Source organism: Lathamus discolor, chromosome 2 (genome assembly GCF_037157495.1).
Source record: "Lathamus discolor isolate bLatDis1 chromosome 2, bLatDis1.hap1, whole genome shotgun sequence".
Classification (NCBI taxonomy): Eukaryota; Metazoa; Chordata; class Aves; order Psittaciformes; family Psittacidae; genus Lathamus; species Lathamus discolor.
The window spans coordinates 3,920,266-3,939,855 of NC_088885.1; the positions used below are offsets into that span (position 1 = coordinate 3,920,266).

Consider the following 19,590-nt stretch of genomic DNA (forward strand, 5'->3'; position numbering starts at 1 on the left):
CAAGGGCTCCCTGTTGCATTCAAATGTTGACTGTGAAAAGCAAAGTGAGTGAAATTTTGCTTTGCTTGACTGAGCTTTACCGTAGCAGTTATTGTTTTGAAAAGGGAAGCAATACCTACTACATCTCCTGGGAAAGTGAGGAGCAGCTCGCTTCGGAAGAATCAGCTATTATAGTGAAGTTCTCAGCGTAGTTTTCTATTTTCGGCTTTATGTATTCACATCTGCTTGAATTTCCCCTGCAATAACAGCTTTGTGATTAAATGACAAGAAGAAGTGGTTCCAGAGCGTCTGGGGATAGGCAGAAATGTAATTATTCATTTATTGATACGTAGTGAGGTAGGTATTGATTTATATAGGATATTAAATGCTCTGGAGCAGGGGAATGAAATATGATTAGTATTTTAAAAGAAGAAATATTACCACCTTGTTTTAAGCACCTGAGGGAAGAATACTACTTCACTAATGTTAGACCATTTGAACACTTTGAATTATTTAGGGATCTTCAGTGATACGAGTGTAAAAGCTTGCCTATGACAAGTCAAATGTGTTAAACGCACTCCATGTTCTTCCTTACAGTCCTTTATTGTTAGTCACCTATGGTACTTTCTTAAAGGAAATACAGCCAAGCAGAGTTCAATTAAGAAATCTATCTGTCTACCTACCTATATATCTGTTTGTCTCTCTCTCTCCCCTACTCCATGGGTGATATTACAATTGCTAGATATTACATTTTTATAATCTTTATCTCAAGCTAGGCTCTCATAATCATCCTATTTCAGGCGGAATATGTCATTATGCCTGTTACAGTGGAGCACTAGCTTTATGAAAGGAAGGACAAGAAAATTCAGTTAATCCATGAGCGAGTTCCTGTGGAGCAGAAGCAATGGAGCCCAGGGAGGGACTCATCCGTGTAGGTTTCTGATGCCTAATAACAGCCGAGCTCTTGTAGTCAGTCGTTTGGTGGAGAAGCGAGGAGGGTCTCTCTTCTCTATTTAGTCCTTTATTTTCCACAAAACCCATAGGGATGAGGTATTTCTGAAACTTCACCCCTCTGTCAATGTGCCTGAAAACAAAAGGCTTCAACAGTTACCAGGGGAGACTAACGGACAGGCGCTCAGGCAGGCTGCATGAGCCTAATTCAGATAGGAAAAAAAGCCTAAAAAGGAATCAGCTATCCTGGAACCGTGTTTTCAAGAGCAGTCAGAGCATACCCTAGAGAGGAGGAAGAGGAGTGCTGCCATGGCATGCACTTACACCATCCCATCCCCAAAACACACCAGCGCACTTCCTAGAGTGCAGGAAAGTGCACATGGCCTCTGGCCACCACAAGGACACCCTGTGACCCACAGGAGAGGCAGGAGGCAGAGCCATAGATCTCCAGCATGTTATTCATTGCACCATCTTTCCTGCTCCCTGGCCTCAGCAACCCCTTCCTCATCCTCTTCCAGCTGTTTCCTTCCAGATCATTTGCTTCCCAAATTACTGGTAATTCCTTCTGGAAGGGTTTTTCCCCCTTTCCTTTCTCTTTCTATGGTTTCCCTATCTGTTCCGGATCTTCCAGAGAGCGGCTGTGGTTCACCACAGAGCTTGCTTTGTTGGCAACCTTTTGCATTGTTTCGTCTGTTTTGTTACGGCAAAACAAAATGCTTCTCATATTTGTGTCCTCTGATGATGGGTATGTTTTAAATACATCACTGACATGTTCGGGGGTGTAAGGGGAACTATTTCCCTCCACATGGCATATTAGCGTTGACAGATAGGGGCTGTAACTGTCTTCCAACACAAGTGTGCCAGAGCTTCCCTGCTGCACAGCATTAATGTTCAGTAAGGCCTTTCTTCATCCCTTTTAGGTTTCCCAGGTAGGAAAAAGAATATCTGCACAGCTTAAATAATTATTTTAAGGCTAGATCTGTGCCTCGATTCCCACTGGTTTTGTCAGATTAATGCTAACATATCTGAGGATAAACACTGCTGCTCAGGTTGAAGACTGCTCTCCTTTCATTCAGGGTAAGGTACTGCCCAACCTACCCAACCATCAGACTTACAGCCCAAGTTATCTTGTGCCAGCCCTGTTGTGGTAACCAGCTTGGACTGTTGTAAATGCCAGACAAAAACCATCTGCTTAAAGCTCTTCCATTAACACGCTTTATTTTGAAAGCAGCAGCCATGCCTATGTGCCCTCAAAGAACTGAAGTAGGAAAGTCCCAACCATCCTAAACTAATCAGCATGAGAGAAATAGGAAGCCTACACCCTTTTGCACCATTTTAAATAAATCTGCTTAAAACCACACCCTTGGGACTATCTATGTGAGAAATCTACTTTGCAGCCCATGTGTGAAATGGTGGGGTAGTTTTGGCTGAGATAAATAGGGTCCAGAAGAAAAGCCCCACAGCACTTTAGGCCACCTCCCATAGGTTTAAGGTGGGACAAAGTGTCTACTGGAGGTACCTCTCCCTGTCGAAGGAGCTTAGGTGATTTCTTCAAGTCTCTATTTCTTTGTCTAAAGATTGTACCACACAACCAGGAAGCCATACCCAGTGCTGCACAGGGAGAACAGGCACTAAATAGTGAATGATCAAATGCTTAAGGTAACATGATTGTGAGCGACTCATGAAGAAAACATGAACTGACAGATGGTCCTGAAAACTGGGAAGCTGGCAATTAGAAACCAAGAAATGCAAGGCTATCATGTGTTGATCATAGATCAGTTGTAACAACTACAGGGCTACAAGAAGGCAGAAATCTGCTTGCTCGTTCAGACTCCTAAGTGCAAGCTTAATGTTGGTTTTTCACCACTGATTCAGAAATAGCAGTAAGCGCCATCAGTTTCTTGAATGTGTTAGCTGCATACCTCAGGATGTACTGACCTAGATGACATGACTCCTGGAAATACTCAGAACAAGATTTGTCTCCATTTTATCTCCAGACTTAATGCAGACAGACTGAAAATTTAGGCAAAAACTGAAAAGAAATTGGAGTGACATACTCTTTCTAGGAATAAAGAGTGAAAGGATTTTGGCATTCCATTCAAGCTGCTCTTGGTGCTGGACACATCCAGAAGTAAGATTTCCATAAACATTTCCATGGAAGTTAATTTATTTCAAAACTCATAGTAGTATGTAATTCACCTCACAATTTAATGTAGGTGAATATGAAACTATTTTAAGCCACTGTGTAATATTTGATATATAGTCTCTGTCTATCTGCCTGGTAAGCACATTCTCTGGAAACATAACTTCTCTATCTATATCTTTTATATATGATATATAGTTTATATATAAGGAAGAAATTCTTTCCTGTTAGGGTGGTGAAGCACTGGAATGGGTTGCCCAGAGAATTTGTGAATGCTCCATCCCTGGCAGTGTTCAAGGCCAGGTTGGACAGAGCCTTGGGTGACATGGTCTAGTGTGAGGTGTCCCTGCCCATGGCAGGGGGGTTGGAACTGGATGATTTTAAGGTCCTTTCCAACCCTAACTATTCTATGATTCTGTTTACACCACACGCTATGTCTCTGTGAATGTTTCAGTACTAACTTTTCCATCTTAATCTTCCTTCTTGTTTGTAAGTCAGTGATACCAATGTTTCCCATTTTCTATCTTTTCCCTTGTTTTCAAGATACGTCAACAGAGAAAAAATAGTCAGCTCCCTTAACGTGTAGTGCAGCCCTATCTGTGATCCAAGTTCATTAATAAAAAATAAAGATTTGTGATTATTTCAGATGACTGCCTAACAATAACTTCTATGTGCTATTTTTGCACATAATTAAGAATACATTTTCTGACATCTTGTTTCTTAAAGATGCAAATCAAGTTCGCTTCTTCTCCTCCCCAAAATGTTTTAGAATATACTTTCTCTACATAGGCTTTTTCCACTCTCTTACATTCCTATGACCTAAATACTCTCCAGAAAGGCACTATGTCTAAGGTCAATGAAACAGGAAAATGAAACCCTGAGAGCAGCCACAGAAACTGCCTTTACACTCACCACTTCTTCAAGCAGCAATGGTTAAGTTTAACAGCAATCTATTATTAACCAGACTGAGACTCTTCAGCCTAGAGACAACTGGGGCCAAGGTGGACTACAGCAGTGTGCTATAAAGCCGCAAATGGCTGGAGAAGGATTATCCACTATTCTTGACAATGAAAATGGGATACCCAGTGAATTAATCAAGGAATGGATTTAAAGTAGATCTAAAGAAGTCACCAACAGAGTCTTATGCTGGGAAGTTATTGCCATGGGATGTTTAGATGGCAAAGGTATAAATAGGTTCAAAAGCTTATTGCGTAAATTTGGGGGTTAAGCTTCATTATATATGCTAAACATGAATACAGCCATGAATGTCAGGGAAAAAATGAACTGAGAATGGGTATTTAGCATTTCTCAGCATTTTGCTTGATGTCCAGAGGTTCAGGTTTGGGTTTTGTTTTGGTTGACCAGGCAGTAAATTTCAGACACATGTAATTAAGCTGGATCTGATTACTAGAATATGCCAGGAAGGCCAAAAGTGAAATGTGATCAAAAAGTGCTTGGGCAGATTGAGATCAGAAAAAATCTCTTGAGGGATGTTAGATACAACAATATGAAGACATCCTTTAGCTCAGCTTTTCAGAAGCTGGGAGCCTACACCAGCGGAAGGATGAATCTGAATTTGCCCTTTTCTTACACATTTCCTGAAGCATCTGCTCTTGCTGGCTGCCAGAGACGGCTTTCTGGGTGATTTGGTCTGACCCCACTGGATGTTTTGTAGGTTTGTAGCCGAATGATCAGTAGTAAAGTGGCATTTGGATCATCCTCAGAACAGAAGTGATGCTGAAAGGCAGGGAAACAGCAGAGAGAGTTTGCAATCCTTCTGCAGCCATGGCTTGGTTTTGGGTTCAAAGGGATCAGCACTTTGCTCTGTGTGTGTGTGTTATAAGCCTAATGGTCACTAAACTCCACAACAATCTCAGTTTACCTGTTTTTCTTGTTTTTAACCAAAAGTTTTAGCTGCAAGAGTTACGCAAAGATGATGAGTTATTGTTATGGCTGGGTTAAACCCTTGTGAAAAAGATAGTTGAGGAGCATCCTTCATTTAACACAGTTGTAAGAGGCAATAAGCATGTGTCATTGTCCCCCTTCCCTGCAAAAGGCCAACTGGGTATTCTTTAGGGATGAATGCTGTTTCAGGGGTGTGGAGAGTGTCTTTGTTGCTGTAGGAAAGAAAGACAAAGCTAAGGTGTAGAAGGAATAACAGACCTCGCGGAAACAGGAGAGAGTTTGAACAGAGTCTCATGGTAAGTTTTGGGTCAGGGTGTTGACCAAAGGAGGTTTGGAGTGAAGGGTAGGGAAATAGCCCTTTCTTGTTGTTGTTCCTGTGATTAAAGAAGCAGGGTTTTCTACAGCTTTCCAAATAAACAAAATTGTGGCAGAGATACCTAATTGCATCACCTATGTCTCCTCCTAACTGGAATAAGCCAGAAGAGTCTGAATTGTCATTAAGCACTCAGCCTCAAGGGATAAGAAGGCGTTTTACAGAAACCAGAGAGACAAGCAGGATGGCCCTATTCTGTTAGCAGTGTGATGCACACTGTTCCACTGTGTGCAAGATTTTACTTCTTTTTTGGTGCCCGAGTTTCCAGTGGTAAAAGAGACACTTGGGATGGCACCAAGCTGCACTGACAAATACACCCCAGCTTGCAAATGAGCTCTGTGGAATGGTATTTTTCAATGACCCTCACAACAGCAAACCAGCCACACGTTGATTTTAAAGTGTGGCAGGGAAAGCCTTAATGTGTGTTATTTTAGGTACTGTTTGTCCCTCATCACCCAAATTCTGTGCTCCTGAGTCTGTCTGCAGAACAGCCATGCATGCTCTGGCTGGAGACAGGGGGAGAAGAGGCGTGATGGGGCTGGTTACCCAGCAGAGCAAAGCAAATCTCCATACATCCAAAGACCATCTCAGACATCAGAGCAGGGGTGCTTCAGAAAGGTAACCCCTGGAAAAGCAGCAGTTCAGGAGCTCTGCCATGTAAGTCATTTTATTCCTGCAAACAGAAAGGGGAAAAAAGCCCTACCTGGCTTTGTAGCTGAGACAGACTCTGTCTCTCCCTGCTTCTTGGCTTCTCTGTTTTATTCCTTCTAGTCTATAATGGGAAAGCATGTTAGGCCCAGAGCTCAGGCGTGGGAGTCTGCAAGAGAATGGCAGCTCCAAGACAGTAAGAGGAGGTGACAAGTTCCTGGCAATATTAAACATTAACACTGAATATTTTGTTGGTATTTAACTCCAGGATGTTTCATGTTATGAAGCAGAAACAGAACATCCCCCCTTCACCCCCACTGTTTTGTTCTTTCCTCCTCTGCTCTGTACATTCAGAAGGCAGGGATGCGAGATGCTCCTTCGGGGTTGAAGTGGCTTTATATAAATGAACAGAGAGGGTGAGCTTGTGAAGTGGAGACAGGATCTAATTCTGTACTCCACTGAGACTGTGACTTGAAGATGGGGAATACTTTGTGTACGAGGTGGGCATGCTTATGTGTGTGTATATATATATGTATGAAGCTGAAGACTGGAGAAATCCCTCTCATTTAGAAATGGGACGGTGGCAAACAGCTGAGGGGAAGAGCTGGAATTTTAAAGCAATCTTTTAAAATGTTTATGTGTATTTTGTTGCTGCTGGAAATGCCTGTTTGCACCTCAGGGAGGTTCCTGAACTTCCCACGTTGTGGAGCAGCTGGCCCGGAGGGGCAAATTCATTTCCGCTGCAAGAGAGAGGGGTTCTATCAGAGAAGCACTGCCCTGAAGCATCCATCACTCTCCATCTCTGAAACCGGAGTGAATGCAAGGTCAAGAACCACTCCTCACATCCTTGTATTCACCAGCTGTGGTCCTGATGCCCAGCGATTATCAAATCTGCCATGGCTTTCAGCACCCGCTTAATGTGCAATTCTGGTTGATGCATTTTGGGAGTACCCATTACAGTGGTGTAATTGCCACCCTGACCGGGAGCCAGGTTAGACCACAGAGAGAAGCAGTTTCCATCAGCTGTGCAGGTGGAAGCAGTTGTGGAAGCAGTTTCCATCAGCCACTGTGGTAGGAGCATTGGGAATGAGGTACGGGAGCACATCCTGCTTCCTCTCCCACGTGCCCTCTTCTGCTGCAAGCATCCCCTGCTGCATAGGGCAACAAGGAGGAGGAGAGGAAACATTCCCCTTATGCAGCAGGAAAGGTAAACAAGGGTATATTTACCACTAGCACTGTCTCCAACCACCCAGGCTGTGCTACTCCTTCGAGAGAGGCATCCCGGAGGACCAGCTCTGCTGCCAGTGGGAGCTGCTGTGCTTCTGCTGAGCTCAGTCGCTGTTGCCTGATAGCATCTGAGGAGCTGGTTCTCACATGTTGAAAGAGATAAGCAGATGCAAATGCATACGCCCCTGCAGATCTGCACTGATGGGCCTCAACAGCAAGTGGGAAATCAGGATGGCCTGGGGAGAATGGCACTGCTTACTCACCCAGGTGCCCCTGAGGACCCCTCCCTATTCCTTCAGGAAGCTATTGTCTCTTCTGTCCACTAATGTTTTTCCTCCAGGACCTGCTTCTTATGCCCCTGAGACACATGGTGGGGTGAGGGAAAGGGAAGGGAACCTGCTGGCACTTTGTGCAGTGCAAGATGTTCACATTCATTGGAAACAAAGGACAGCAGGGCCTGAATTTCTATTTCCTCTACCCTAGCAACTGTGCAGCTCTTTAGCTTGGTGGAGCTATCCCCCATCTAGGGGTGTGTTACTGCAATCAGGATCCAGCCTGCTGCAAATCAAATCCTCTCCAACTTGTATTCTGCACTCTAACTCACCTTTCCATTTCCACTGCTGTAAATCATGATTAACCCCATTAAGTCTGTGGGCACCAACTAGCATAAAAGCAGTGTAAGTAGGAGGCGAATCAGATCCAGCAGCTTTACGAGAATGTTACCTGATTATTTACTATTCTGTTAAGTAACAAGTGCCGTCCATAGCAAACTCAATAGTAAGCAGTAATGCAGTGCTGGTGAGATACACAGTGATTTTCTACTATTATTTGCCCATTTTACCACATTTTAGGAGAACAATTTGGTTGTTTTTTTCACAGTAAGCATGTTTGTTCTCTCTCTTGTATACAAAAAGTCATTGTCACCCTGTTTTGTATCTATCTCACAGATTTTGTTTGTTTCCTCGTTCTTTTGGGGGGGATGAGAGCTCTCTTCTGATGTTGAGTGAGCTTTTTGAGAAGCAGCAGCACAAAAACATTCGTGTGTCGCAAGAGTGCAAAGAGTGGTGATGCCAGGTGATGCCTGTGGCACACTGGGGACAGCAGATTCCTTTCCTGGCATATTTGTGTTGCAGAGCATCATTCTGGTTCTGTGCTGGCCGTAGCCTGAGTGAAAAGTGGTGGCCTTTGGAATACTTGGCACAGACATAAGGACACAATAAATGGAGATGTAAAGCTAAGGCTTCCTTCTTCCTCACACTTACCATGGCCTGTAGCTCTGTCTTGTGGCAGCACATTGGTTCACTGATGGCTAGGGGACAAGAGGCCCCAGTCTATGAGAAGCAAGAGCCAGTGCATCCCAAAATGCACTGGTGGGGCAATAGGACAGCCCTGAATGGGTTAAGCCACCATCCTCATTGCCTGCAGGGTGAAAGCATTGGCAGGGACCAAGGAGCTGGCCCGAGGGATGGGGGGTCAGAGCAGCTCTGAGCTGAGACTCAGGGCTTGTCCACATAGGGCATGGCCATGAATAAATGGTGTTAGTTAACCCAGCAGTGGTTAGCATGCCCATTAATGCATGCTAAAAGCGCATGGAGTCACCAGTGAAGGGTTGAATCACTCAAATGATTTAAAATTAAATGCTCTCTAAAAACATATCCTTTCTTTCCTGTTTCACCTGGCAGTTTAGAGAACAGCCTCTGGAACATCAGTACTGGCCCACTGAGACCTTAACCTCAGAGCCACCATCATTCCCCTCCTGGGTGCCCCTGCTGCTGCCCAACTACGTGCTTAGCTGGACAGAGAAACTGGTTTGGGTTAAAAATTAACCCTGATAACTGCAATGATTAGCCAGGGAAGAACTGATACCGGCTCCCTCAGAGACGGGGGCAGAGCTGTGGAGCTCCTCACCCCTTCTGTTGCTCCCTAGGTGCCTGTACCTTTGCAAGTGAAATGCCTTCATCTGGATGCAGTGGACCTCCACATCTCCCTGAGAGTGACTCATCTCAGAAAGCACGAGTTCAAATTCAAGCAGTTTTCCTGTTTCTTCGCTGCCTTCCTGCATGTTTGTCTCTAGAGGGGCTCATTTGCCAGGCCAGCTTAGCATTTGCCCTCTGAAAGCAAAAGGGAAGAAGTGATGGCATAGGCCGCTTAGTTGCCACTCACGCTCTGCCTCCTCAGACTCATTGCATGAAGCTAACTGGGTCATTTGCTTTCAGTAGCAAGGTTGTTTTTCTTCCCCCTCAAGTAAAACTGGCTTTTATGTAAATAATTTTTGGACCAGCTGCACTGAACTAATTATCTGGGTCATTCAAATTTCTGCTTCTGGAAGTAATTATGGCCTTTGGGAGTATACTGTATAATGCCGGTTTATGATTGGAGACGGAGTCTTCCTTATCTGCATGAATAGTATAAAGCAAAGTTAGCAAATCTTCCTTACATCCTCAGGGCCACAGAGCGCTCCTTTCCCGCGCACACAACTCCCATTTGGTCTAATAAGCATATCCCTTCTCCCCTTCCTCCATATGCACATCCTGAGGACTCTCGTTCTGGATATACATCGGCAGGCTCTGGTCTGCCACGTGGGACCGTGCTCCAGCATCCTTATCTACTTCTTTTTCCTGCCTGAAGCTTTGTACCCCATTAGCTCTTAACTGGGGCATCAGTGAAAAACAAGGAGGAAAGTCTGTAGAGAGGGCAGGCATGTGTGAGGCGATGAGCAATTGCGAAGTGCAGGTCCACTGACATCTGTTGAGGAAGGAATGAGTTTACACAAAGACATAGGTGTCCTAGATTTTGTCTGCAAGAGGCTTTGAGACTGCAAGTCTGTAAGCTGCCCTACCTGTGTAGAAGGGCTCTCCTGCACAGAAAGGGGTCTTTGGCAGGAAGAGGAGGGTGAGAGGTGGTAGCAGTTCGTGCCTTATCTCACCTTAAAGGGGCTCAGGGCCATTATCTAGCACAAAGTGGGTAGAGTAGCCTTGGGGGTGCTCTCAGGTTGGCAGTGCTGCATAACAAGGATCATGGAGGGGGTGTCCAGCCATGGCTGATTTCTGGATCCCACAGCCAACTCCCATGCTGAGGAAACATCATGTAGCTGTGAGCATTAGTCTTTCACTAAGAGCAAGGACCAGAGGCTCTGAGCTAAAACAAAGCTGTGTAACACCAGGGTGGGAGAGGACATTAACCTAGAGACACAGTCACAATCAGAATGGGCAGAAAGTGAATAAATGTTATCATCAGACTTATTTTTTTTAATGATATGGTTCATATTAGATATAAAATCAGTACTAATATAGCATATTTGTATGCCACTAGACCTAAAAAACCCCATGAACACAGACTCAGAGTACTTCAAGCCTTTTGAGCTCACCTGCAATTCATACCTGCACCTCTCATCAACCTCTCCCTTGACACAGACTCTTCAAGTGTCCCTTATTGCTTTTTTTCCCAGCTGCTTTGTCCCTCTCTAACTAAACCCAATGCAAATAAACCCTAAGGCAGTAAAATGGAGGAGGGCACCAAATATGAGCTCTGTTTCTATCCCAGTGCTTCATTTGTTGTGCATTGCACAAAGGTATCCAGCTTCAGTCTTTCAGAAGAAGGACCTGCCTGCTCTCCTGGGCTCCTTCTGAGCCCAGAGCCACACGGTCCCGGCCACAGTGAAGTACTCTCAGTCACTGCTATTGTAAATGCCATTAATTATAACAGCAAGCAATAGTGCTTCCTAACTCACAAAAATCACTGCAATTGCCTGCCCCATTTACATGCCATGAATATTAAAAATTAAATGAAAAGAAAAAGAAATCCAAACCTGATGTAAGATGATCAGAAATGGGCAACATTTTTTGCCTAACATTTTATTTTCCTAGTGGGCCATGGTTAAATGAGGGGGTGAAAAAACTAGATTTGGTAGTTACGCTTTGTACTCACTGACTTGAGCGTTCCTAAACTGTTTGGTCTTGAAACAACCCTGAAAAAGCCACCATCCCACTTAAGCAAGTTTTAAAACATTTGATGGTGACAGCTTTGAAACAAAACTGAAACTGTCATGTCGAACAAGGAAAAACCCCATCTGATCCAATCTGAATGGATGTGATTCTATGGTTCAGCAGAAAGTGTTGATTGCTTTTCTTTTTCAGCATGATTGAAACCAACTCCTCTTTCGCTTTCTCCTGATTTTGGGGACTGGCAGTAAACCAAAGCTTCATTTGCCAAGCATCATTAGTCATCAACAGGGGTGGATGGGGAATAGCTGGAAAGTTAGGTGCTCCAGAGATCAGTGTTAGGCCTGATCTTATTTAATATACTCACTAACGATCTGAGACTGTATGTGTACTCTATATTAATTGTATTCATTGATGCCACTCGGATTCAGAGGGTTGTGAAACCCAGTGGGGAGAACGGGAGATTGGATAAATGGACAGAAAATTAACATCCTTTCCAATTGATCCAATTAAGGATATTAGTTTCGAAAAATGGTACTTAATAGAGCTGGGGAAAATAGCCCAAAATGCAGATACCAGCTCAAGAGAAGTACTTGGCAAAAATGCTGGATGCTGGGTGGCCATGAACTGGAAAGAAGCCTGGAGTATAACATACAGGCAAAATGCACCTCACCTGTTTGGGCTGAGCACTTACTACAAATGACTCCAAATCTAAGACAAACACATGGGAAGAAGGTCCATCAAAGGCTTTCACACTCAAAGCTCCTCAGGTGTCTAGAGACTGCTGCATGTCTCCAGAGAAGGCTTTTGTTTCTTTATTTACCCTTTTTATGAGCTTCTTCAGTTCATCTGCTGCTGGCTGTTGTTAGGGACACCCTCATAAGACCCTTTTGGTTTAGTCCAATATGATTGCTCATATTTCCCTGTGAACATCCCTGTTTCGACAGTGCTCAGCTGGGCAACCCAACACTAGAGATGAGCAGCACTGGAGGTGAGTGGAAGCATGTAGATGAAATAATCTATGGCCAACAGCAGGACAAATTACAGAAGAAAATTCCTGATGCTGGGAGCTTCCAGGGCTGCAGGAAGAAACTCTGTCCCTACATGTCCAGACCATTTCTGGAATCATATAAAAGTGGAAGTAATCTTTTGTTGTCTGTTGTACAGGAAAAGCATCCTCCACTATAGCAGGTAACTGGCAAATGGGTCTAGTAGGTCTTCTCCCTATTTAAGCTCGCCACCAATGGTCTTCTACCTTTGATCTTGCTAGAAATCAATAGCTCACCTAATCAATGAAGAACAGTGCATATAGATTGAAGGCAGCATCTTTGAAGCTCCCAAATGTCAACTAAAACGTCGTAAAAACTTTTCCAAGAATATTTATTGGCTCATCATTTATAGTGTGAGTAGTACAGAGAGTCAAGGACACAGATCATTATGTCTGCAAACAGACATGTCTGGAGCACTTATGTAAGTCCTGTGGTAGGGCAGGAGTCAGTATTATGGATACATAACTGATAGCTGAGAACAAGGATCAATTTTGCAGTCAGCATGGGAGGAGTGCTCACTCACCTTTCCTTAGTTTTCATGCCTCCAGGACTGCTTAAGCTTAATCATCAGATCATAGAATAATAGAATCATAGAATGGTTTGGGTTGGAAAGGACCTTAAAGCTCATCCAGTTCCAGCCCCCTGCCATGGGCAGGGACACCTTCCGCTAGAGGAGGCTGCTCCAAGCCCCATCCAACCTGGCCTTGAACACTGCCAGGGATGGGGCAGCCACAGCTTCTCTGGGCACCCTGTGCCAGCGCCTCAGCACCCTCACAGGGCAGAGCTTCTGCCTTAGATCTAACCTGAACTCCCCCTGTTTCAGTTTGAACCCATCACCCCTTGTCCTGTCACGACAGTCCCTGATGAAGAGTCCCTCCCCAGCATCCTTGTAGCCCCTTTCAGGCACTGGAAGCTGCTCTGAGGTCTCCACGCAGCTTCTCTTCTCCAGGCTGAACAGCCCCAATGTTCTCAGCCTGTCTTCATACAGGAGGTGCTCCAGCCCCAATCATCCTTGTGGCCTCCTCTGGACTTGCTCCAACAGCTCCATATCCTTCTTATGCTGGGAACACCAGAACTGCACAGAGTACTCCAGGAAGAGTGCATGAGGGTTTGGACTTGCATTCACTGATCAGAGTTTGGATAACAATGTCTGCAGCCCTGCAGCTTGGCCCTGCCCTTCTGCCAGCATTGCTGCCCTGAGACCATCAGCACCAGTCCCACCAGTGCTCTCAGTCTCAGCTTGGTGTCTTAATGCAGTCTCACCCTCCTCAGGAGCCTGTACGTACATGCTATAGCTGAATCTGCGTGGCTGCAATGCAGGCCTGGGAGCTGATGTGCAGATGCTGTTGCAGGGTTGGTATCTCCTTGCAGAGCGGTGGGGACAGCCTTGGGGACAGCATGATTTGCTAAAAACCCATTCCACCAGAGCCCTGCAGTGCTCTTTTCCCTGTGACTCCTCCTATTTCCACTGCAGGCTCTGCACTGCGTGTGCTAAACTTTGACTCCTATAGATATACATATGCTTCCCAGCATGGGAAGTGTGCCAGAGGTCTGCGAGGATGGAGAGGAGAGAGGAGCTTTGCCTGAAGGGCTACATCCTCTGTGCGCCCTACATCCACTGCTCTGACCCCTTCTATTCTTCTGCAGCAATCACCAGGGACAGTTTCTAAGTTGCAAGAGATCCCCAGGTTGCTTAGAACCACTAGTAGGCTTTTATCGTCATTAATCTTCCCTAAATCTTAAATCTAAAATAAACGGTGTGACATCTCTGAATATTAGGAATTATGGGCTGTGGCAGTTTTGTTCACAGATGTTGTATATGTGCATTTAGGAATGTGGTTGGCAAACCTCCCCTCTTATTTCTTCTGGCTGCACATTGTTGATACTTTTCTTCCTGTTTTCGAAAGCAGAAATCATTGTCTCAGTGGCTAGATAAAATATTTCTCTTACAAAAGAAAGCGCTGGTTGAAGAGAAGTTCTTTTGCAAAGGGGAAGAGAGATTGCTGGGACCTCTCACATAAATATTTTATGAACTACCTGAGAAGAGATTTAAAGAACAAATGGCTAAAAATGGGAGATAATGTGGTGTGGGGGATAATGCACCCTGGGAGTGAGTTAGTTCACACTGTCTTCTTCCAGCCATCTATTATAAACCAGGTAGGGCCAGCTCTCAATAGCCAGAGTCTCTGCAGCCAGTACTTGGTGTTATTGAAGCTGACCACAAAACAAAGCAATTGTCTCTGTCATTGTCCCTCTGGAATTGCAGTTAATTCAGTGATGAGGCTAAATCCTTACATAGTGAGCTGCAGTTACTCATGGGAGCAAGCACAACAAGGCTGCCTGGACTCCTGGCATGATGAGGGCTGACAACACAAGCAGGGACGTGCCTGTTGGGGACCCTCAGTGCAGCACAGGCACCCTCTTTTCTCCAGAAGGGCTTGGCAGAACTATAAGGGCAAATGAAAACGCCACATGCATGCAACCTGAATTGCCAGTGCAGTGAGGGCAGGGAGTGACGTGAGTTACCAAAGTAATAAATGCCTCATCCCCAGCAGTGTTCAAGGCCAGCCTGGACAGAGCCTTGGGCAACCTGGTCTAGTGTGAGGTGTCCCTGTCCATGGCAGGGGGTTGGAACTGGATGGATGAGCTTAAGGTTCTTTCCAACACAAACCAGTCTGGGATTCTATGATAATCCATTGCTAAATTGAGAATATAGCAGAGTTAAAAATCATAGAGGAAATACAGAGTGACAATATAGAGGACTATGAAGATTGCTCTGCTTTTTTTTTATTGTAAGAGCCCTGTGTCACCAAAGGGTCCTGTTTTATACCCAAGGGAGGAGCTGGGTGAAGTCTCCCACCACGTTTATTTTTTCTTTACTGAAATATTTCACTCATTTACTCTGACCTTAGTTTATGCATTTAACTAATGACTTACCTAGGTTACATCCCTTAAACCCAAACTATTCTTAAGGACACAGCTTATCGCTGTCATTATTGTCCATCGCTTTGATACTGCCAGTAGCCAGTATGGCTGCTATTGTCACTTATCATGATGTGGTCATACATCACCTATCATGATATACCAACCATTTTCTCAGGGAAGCTGACATGCCCATGGCACTGCCTTCTCACTGAGATCTGTGCACAGCAGTTGGCATTAGAATGGCAGCTGTATGCCACAAACACTGACAAGGGTCTTGTGTTGTTGCTGTTGTCAATTGAAAGACCAAAAGCATTTAAAGGCAATTTGAAAGCAAAGAGTGCAGGCTGAGGCATCAAATCACAAGCTTAAACTCATCAGAGTAATAAGGCAAGAAACATTTGTAGAGCAAAGTTTTACTGCACATAATCCCTCCCTGATTTCCTGATGTTGGAGGTGAAGTGCACGGACATCCCCGTCTTTAGCTTGTGCCCAGATAGCAGCTCATCCACAACAGCCGTTAAAAGAGGCTCTTTCACCCCTTGTGTCAGGGGATCAGCTCTGGCTATAAGACGAGCCAAGCTCAATCAGTGTTCTCTGCTTATGTGAACTCTTGCCACTTCGCTGAAGCCAAAGGACGAGGCAGCTTTGCTTTAAGGTGAGAATCCACCTCCCTCCAACTTCAATTTTATCACAATGATTTTGGATAACAGCAAAGGGAAATTCCTGTAGTCAGAGGGGAAATGCTCACTTCTGTTCTTCCAGTGCCCAGTGGGCACTGTCAGCTCTCTGTCAGGCCAGACAAAAAGGTAGTCATTTAAACAAAAAGCATCTATGATAATTGATGTGCTTTTTCAGTTTGCAGACTTTGCAGTGCTGACAGAAGGACTGTGCATTTCATTGTCAAACACTGGGCAAAACCCAGGACCTCCTGCACTGAGTTTTGCTGGTGATTTCCTGGTGCTCCCCACAGACAAGCAGCTCTGGGAGGTGATTGAGCTTGCAGTGGCACTGAACCCCCAGATGCGGGATGCTCCTGCACTTCACATGGCTCTTCTTTCTTCTCCTGGTGCTCCAGCTGCACAGAAATGGTGGGTAAGGAGAACCAAAAAGTCCCTAAAAAGGGTGGTGCAGCTCCATACACCAAGAGAGGGAAAACATTTGACATCTCTTCCCTCTTTGGGGGCTGGAGATGGAAGGCAGGAACCACTGTAGATATCAGGTGAATTATGATTTCCAAAGGAAGTGGATGGGGAGGTCACAGAGCAAAATCAGATATTATTTCAATGACAGGGAGAGATGACGAGGAGTCAACATTTCCTTCCTCAGGTTATTCCTTCTTCACAAATATAAGAGCTCTTTTGTCTTCTTTTTTTTTCTGGTTGCTGTTACAGTAAATTCCTAGGACTGAAACTTTGGAAAATAAACACTGTCTCTTGGGAATTTTCCATGACAATCATGCCTTCGGTTTCCCTGGGCTGTTGGCCGTGGTTTGAGGTGACATCCATCCAGGTGGCAGTGATTTGGCCCTCCCCTTCTCCAGCTCAGTTCTGATTGCAACGCCACATCAAACAAACCCAAAGACCAGCAGCTTCTGTGAAAATACTCGAACTGACTTCAAAGGACTTTGGATCCAGCCTCTCACAGTGCTCAAACACCAGGCATACCAGAGCAACCAAAGCAACTGCTGCTCACAGCTGAAGCTGTGGGCACATAAGAAGACAGCAGAGGCACATGCCTATGCATTTAGGCTCAGATTGCCCCAAACGGCAGTGGTTTTTAGTGAATGCGAAGGGTTTAGTCCTTCACAGCATCCCCTTATTTGAACTTATTCTAATGGGGCTTTTTTACCAAAAAAAGTTTATAGAATCCCAGACTGGTTTGGGTTGGAAGGGACCTTAAAGCTCATTCGGTTCCAATCCCTTGCCACAGGCAGGGACACCTTCCACTGGACCAGGTTGCTCCAAGCCCCGTCCAACCTGGCGTTGAACACTGCCAGGGATGGGGCAGCCACAGCTTGTGCCAGTGTCCCACCACCCTCATGGTATTCCAGGCTCAAACCAGCAAGAGCCTCCTTGCCTCCAGAGGCAATTGAAGCTGTCTGCTCACTTGTGCTGCTGTGCACCCATCAGAGGAGGAGAGATCCAAACAACAAAACAGTTATCAGTGGGTTTCTGTTATACTGATGAGAATGTGCATCAACAAAGAGGAGTTACCTGTGTGGGTGTGTGTGCTGTACAGTCAGATACACATCTGCATAGAAATAAATGTATACATACATGGATATACATCTTGAGGCATTTCAAATAATCTACTATGTAAATCCTATGGTTCATATCTCATTAACAAAATAGAAGCCTAAAGCACTTACTGTGTCTTGCAAGGGATCTTTGTAACATTTTTACACTGGGATCCTCAAGAGAAACCGGTGGAATGACAATCTGATGCAGACATCATTTGGCTTAGCATCCTGGTGGAGCCAAAATGCAATAGATTCCTTTTTAATTTATTTATCTGTTTGTTTTCAGGATAGAAAGCTCTCTTTGAGCTTTGAGGGACCTTTTGGAGGGCATTTTGGTCACTGATAAGTAGAAAAAGTAATGTTAAAAACCTGTCACTTACCCTGGTGCAAACCCGTGGTATATCAAAACACTTCTCTGGTATATAGCTGTGCACCAGGGAACTTTATGGTGAGTTGTTCTCCTTGGGGGAAAATGTGAAGTTGGAGTTTAGGTCTGCGTTACATGCAATCTTAGGGAATGAGACGTGCATTGCACCATCATACCTTCTGGAATTTATGAACAAAGGGAAAAAGAAGACAGTAAATACGATGAGTGAACACTAGTGTATGTTAGATGTTTCAATGAATTTGTTTTTCATTGTGGTCTGCTGTCTAAGAACAGTTTCTAATGTGCAGGTGCTACCAGATATTACCAATAAAGTCGCAAAGCAGTCTCTCTTTTCCTGTTTTGCTGTCAAAGGGAACAGTTTAGTCCATTTCTGTCCCATTAAGCTGAAATTTTACATCCTGTGTCTCCCAAGTTTTGCCATTTTCGTTTCTAAGCATCAGGAAAACCACTTCAGCTTTCAAATCTGACACAGGAGGACCAAACGGAGCATTTTTCTTACTGTCGGGTAACAGGTTCTTATGAGAGTACCCTGTGTCTTAGGAAATAGGGCTTGCTGGCAGACTACTACTACTGTGTTCAACCTTCAGTACAGAAAGGTTGGTTCCTCTCAAACGCATCAGGAGGTAGGGGGTCTTAGAGAATTAGCTTGGGGGAAAGGGAGGTTTTCTATGATTTAAATGCAGTTTGCTTTCCTTGTCTATTCTCCTCAGGTGAGGTGATGAATGCGAATGAAGCCCAGGCCAGTCTGGGAGGCTCTTGCTCGGTTCCCAGCTGCCACAACCTCCTGTGTGAACCTGGCAAAGTCAATTAACCTCCCTATTAGTTTTTTGTCTGTAAAAATGCAGGTGCTTCTAAGAATGAGCGGCTGAGCCGAACTCCAGGCATGTTCATGGGAAGACAACTGTTGACTTCAGGATCAGGTCATCACATGTGTGGTGAGATGAGATTGGATGACGTCTGTAAAGATCTCTAAGGTTCTCAAACAGAGGTAAAGATCTGAGCAGGTAAAGAATTTCATTGTCAGCTCTTAATGAACACACACCTATTAATCCTTCCCCCCTCCCCTTTTCATTCCAAAGGAGCAATAGGAACGAGATTTAAAGTATTTATTGAGTGGTTGAGAAAGACAACCTTTGTGCCTTAGAGCAGTGCCTGGGGCAGGCAGTAATTGTGCAGAAAGGCACTGATAGTGTGTCTCCTTATTGCTTAAGGAAGGTGCTTTTCCAATTTGCTTTGTTCACTGCGTTGCTGTACCAGACTTGAGATTCACGGCTATAAATACAGGGAGCTATATATAAATACACATACACACATACACGCACAGGGACTGTGACTCAGACACATTAGCAGCACACTACAGCCCAAGTCAGAATAATAAAAAAAGAATGGGAAAAAGAGAATTCATTATTTGTAATAAACAGAGCCTGATCCCAAAATCACTTTAACGGAACTATTCAGACCTACTGAGAACAGAGCGGCCCATAAGCACAGAAATTTGCACTAGACCTGTAAAACTCATTGTGTAGTCAGCAGGGTTTGGAGCTGCAGATCATATTGATTTTTCACGATAAGAAAAGGGACTGAGATTGTAGAAATTGTCTTCAGATTTTCAGACCTGAAAAGTTCTGTTATTTATTGACTGGGGGAGGATTTCCCAGTGTGCAGAGTGGTTGCATTTGGACTATACACCCATTCAGTGTGCCTACAGAGGGTGAGGAACGTGGGGAGATTTCCTGCGCCTTGAAGAATTTCAGGGAACTTGGGAATACTCACTGAACTGCCCAAAGGAAATTGGATCTCTGTCTCATCCACCATGCCATGG

At 44.7% G+C, this 19,590-nt stretch overlaps 1 long non-coding RNA gene across 3 annotated transcripts in view; it reads right to left on the reverse strand.

Annotated features, from left to right (window-relative positions):
• Positions 1-898: 898 nt before the first annotated feature.
• The window catches only part of LOC136007577 (uncharacterized), a 36,149-nt gene continuing 17,457 nt past the window's right edge, over positions 899-19,590 (reverse strand). The window contains exon 4 of one of the 3 annotated variants that reach the window (XR_010609760.1): positions 899-1,063. This is a non-coding gene — a long non-coding RNA (uncharacterized LOC136007577). Of the gene's footprint in view, positions 1,064-17,985; positions 18,765-19,590 lie in introns of those variants that run through there. The other 2 variants (XR_010609756.1, XR_010609757.1) reach the window with 2 other exon arrangements.